Raw genomic sequence first — 3,955 nt, forward strand, 5'->3', positions numbered from 1 at the left:
AGCGGGAACCCTGATAATATTGTACATTGATTCCATAAGATGCGAATCTGCTTCGTAATATAAATGATCTGAGTTTGGGGTATGGATGTTTTTTAACAGTTAAACAGGTGCAAAAAATTTAAGAGCCTTTGGATTAGACAGTGTTTGGTTCGGTTGTTTACCATTTAACCTTTTTATAATTTTATATATTGTTAATGAAAATACAAAAGGTATGTTTTACTGGTCCTGTGGATTGTGTGCCCAAAAAAACACCTGGAGTTTGTTAAGTCTGGATGTTAATTGTGGATTTCTGGCACTCTATGATTAATACACAAGTATTCAGTGCTGAGGGTTTTAGATTAAGAAGTGAAACATAAAGTATATATTTAATCATTTATATTTTCATTTATAGTTAGTTTTTTTTCTCAAAAGTTCTAAAAATGCAGCATGGAATCTGAAATTACTGCACTTTACTAAATAAGGATTAAAACACGATGTTATGGCTAATCAAAGCGCAAAGAACCTCACACTAATCACTGACACTGGAGACTCCTTCCCTATATAATAATTAGTGTTAAAGAAAATGAAATCCTGAACAATCAGAATCCACAAACTGAGAAGTGTGGAATGGAACGTGTACGAATTATAACTGTTTTCATAAAACATTCTCTGGCACACTTTTGGTGATCAGTCATTTGGTTTAGACAACAAACTTCAGTGCATTGTGGGTTTCAGTGTGTATTTTACAACCCCTGGGAAAAAGTATGGAATCACCCCTCTCAGAAGATGTTCATTCAAATGTTTAATTCATTCATTCATTCATCTTCTACCGCTTATCCGAACTACCTCGGGTCACAGGGAGCCTGTGCCTTTTTCAGGCGTCATCGGGCATCAAGGCAGGATACACCCTGGACGGAGTGCCAACCCATCACAGGGCACACACACACACACACACTCTCATTCACACACTACGGACAATTTTCCAGAGATGCCAATCAACCTACCATGCATGTCTTTGGACCGGGGGAGGAAACCGGAGTACCCGGAGGAAACCCCCGAGGCACGGGGAAATTCCCCCCTGGAGAATTTGTATTTTATTTCATTCATCCTGACAGTTCTTACTTATGAAAACACGGGGAGAACATGCAAACTCCACACACACAAGGTGGAGGTGGGAATCGAACCCCGACCCTGGAGGTGTGAGGCAAACGTGCTAAACACTAAGCCTAAACGTGCCCCCTCAAATGTTTAATTGTGTAGAAAAAAAAACACAAGCACACATATGCCACAAAACAAATTTCACTCAACAATCCAAACTTCTGGCTGTATAAAACACTTAAAAAAAACAAAGATAACTATAGTCAATTACAACTGTTTTTACAGATCAAACAGAGGAAAATTATATGGAATCACACAAATCTAAACACTACTAGTACTTTGTTGCACCACCTCTGGCTTTTATAACAGCTATAATATATATAATATATATTTATAATATATAATATAAATGGATGGATGGATGGAACGGCACCAAACAAAAGTTCCAGTATCATCAAACTGCCCAATGCAGATTCGTGATTCATCACTGAATATAACTCTCATCCAGTCATCCACAGTCCAAGATTGTCTTTCTTTAGCCCACTGAAACCTTGTTTTTTCTGTTTAGATGTTAATGACGGTTTTCGTTTGGCTTTTCTGTATGTAAATCCCATTTATTTTAGGCGATTTCTTACAGTCCGGTCACAGACATTGACTCCACTTTCTGCCCATTTGTTCCTCATTTGTTTTGTTGTGCATTTTCTGTTTTCAAGGCATATTGCTTTAGGTTTTCTGTCTTGGCGCTTTGATGTCTTTCTTGGTCTACCAGTACGCGTCCCTTTTACAACCTTTCCACTTGATTTGTACTCGGTCCAGATTTTTGACACAGCTGACTGGAAACAACCAACATCTTTTGCAACATTCCGTGAAGATTTACCTTCTTCGAGAAGTTTGATAATCCTCTCCTTTGTTTCAACCGACATCTCTCGTGTTGGAGCCATGAGTTATGTCAATCATCTTGGTTCAACACATCACTAATGTGTGCAAGCACTCTTTTTTAACTGCAGACTAATTAGCAGTTGTAATCAGATACAAGTGTTTGTTTTAGAAATGCAAAGTGCATGGTGATTCCGTATCATTTTCCTCAGATTTGTGTGATTCCGTATTTTTTTCCTCTGTTTGATCTGTAAAAACAGTTGTAATTGACTATAGTTATCTTTCTTTGTGGGGGGGATGGTGGCTTAGTGGTTAGCATGTTTGCCTCATGCCTCCAGGGTTGGGGTTCAAACTCCCCAGTTTGCATGTACTCCCCGTGCCTCGGGGGTTTCCTCCGGGTACTCCGGTTCCCTCCCCGGTCCAAAGACATGCATGGTAGGTTGATTGGCATCTCTGGAAAATTGTCCATAGTGTGTGTGTGTGTGTGTGTGTGTGTGTGTGTGTGTGTGTGTGTGCCCTGCGATGGGTTGGCACTCCGTCCAGGGTGTATCCTGCCTTGATGCCCAATGACGCCTGAGATAGGCACAGGCTCCCAGTGAGCCGAGGTAGTTCGGATAAGCGGTAGAAGATGAATGAATTAAACATTTGAATGAACATCTTCTGAGAGGGGTGATTCCATACTTTTTGCCAGGGGGTTGTATATTGAATCAGATCATTTGATTCACCAATGAGTCGATTCTTTCGGTTCACAAATGTCTCCTGGCATAAACCCGGCACATGGTTCGTTTAAAGGAGTCGACTCACTGGTGAATGACATCACTGGTACGTTCATTATAACTATTAGTGATCTGGTTGCTGTGGTATAAGAGGAACAAAACACTTTCAGTCGGGGAAAATAAAGCACTTGATGGTAGTGAAGGAAACTCGGCCTCCACACACCACCCTGTTGTTTATTAATTTCCGTTAACAGCACGACACGGAGTGTTTTATTCCATACTTAATGGCAGTATTGATTAATAACGCGCTAGAGCTGTTGGATGTTGTAGTCAGAAGCTGTGGTTTCCGGTTCCGGTCTGCAGGGGGCGCTGTGAGACGATGCTGAAGCTGTACACTGTGTTCTGTAAAGGAGCTGGAAGATAAACACCGAAATAAACGGTGTGAAATGGACGAGCAGAAATAAACGGTGTGTGTTTTAGAGCTGGAGCGACAGGAGGATCTTAACCCCAGAGAATCGTCCTGAGGAAGCGGATTAACGCCATGACCATCGCCTGAAAGTCATCTGTGGCTCTGAAAGGTCGGTGTCCCCTTATAGTGTTTATTTACTGCCCCACTGTGGTAATGTTCGTGTCCCCTTTATTCCCCTTTTACACTCCTTTAGCTACTCTGTGGCTTTGGGTCCATAAATATCGTGTTTACACCGGAATCCGCGTTAAACTACCGACACGTGTGTTTACTGAAACGTGACTCAGCTGAATCTCACGTGTAATTTCGCTTTATAAGACGAGTAAATAATGTAAATAATAAACATAATTACAAATAATTTCAAAAATAATACGCTAAATAGCCAGTTTAATAAATTGTCAACTGGTTAAATAATATACATTTACTCCTCTGACTTAGCAAATGTGATGTTAACTCACCTGTGGTAACTACCTTACTGTGTTAACTCACCTGTGGTAACTACCTTACTGTGGTAACTATCTTACTGTGGTAACTACCTTACTGTGGTAACTCACCTGTGTTAACTACCTTACTGTGTTAACTCACCTGTGTTAACTACCTTACTGTGTTAACTCACCTGTGTTAACTACCTTACTGTGTTAACTCACCTGTGGTAACTACCTTACTGTGTTAACTCACCTGTGGTAACTACCTTACTGTGTTAACTCACCTGTTAACTACCTTACTGTGTTAACTACCTTACTGTGTTAACTCACCTGTGGTAACTACCTTACTGTGTTAACTCACCTGTGTTAACTACCTTACTGTGGTAACTCACCTG

The 3,955-nt window shown here is 40.6% G+C and overlaps 1 protein-coding gene across 2 annotated transcripts in view; it reads left to right on the plus strand.

Annotated features, from left to right (window-relative positions):
- The first annotated feature begins 3,007 nt into the window (after positions 1-3,007).
- The window catches only part of slc25a39 (solute carrier family 25 member 39), a 10,251-nt gene continuing 9,303 nt past the window's right edge, over positions 3,008-3,955 (plus strand). The window contains exon 1 of one of the 2 annotated variants that reach the window (XM_060891894.1): positions 3,008-3,247. The gene's annotated coding sequence lies outside the window, so the exon portion shown is untranslated. The remainder of the gene's footprint in view (positions 3,248-3,955) is intronic. The other variant, XM_060891891.1, reaches the window with a different exon arrangement.

This window comes from Tachysurus vachellii, chromosome 18 (genome assembly GCF_030014155.1).
Source record: "Tachysurus vachellii isolate PV-2020 chromosome 18, HZAU_Pvac_v1, whole genome shotgun sequence".
NCBI classification, from domain to species: Eukaryota; Metazoa; Chordata; class Actinopteri; order Siluriformes; family Bagridae; genus Tachysurus; species Tachysurus vachellii.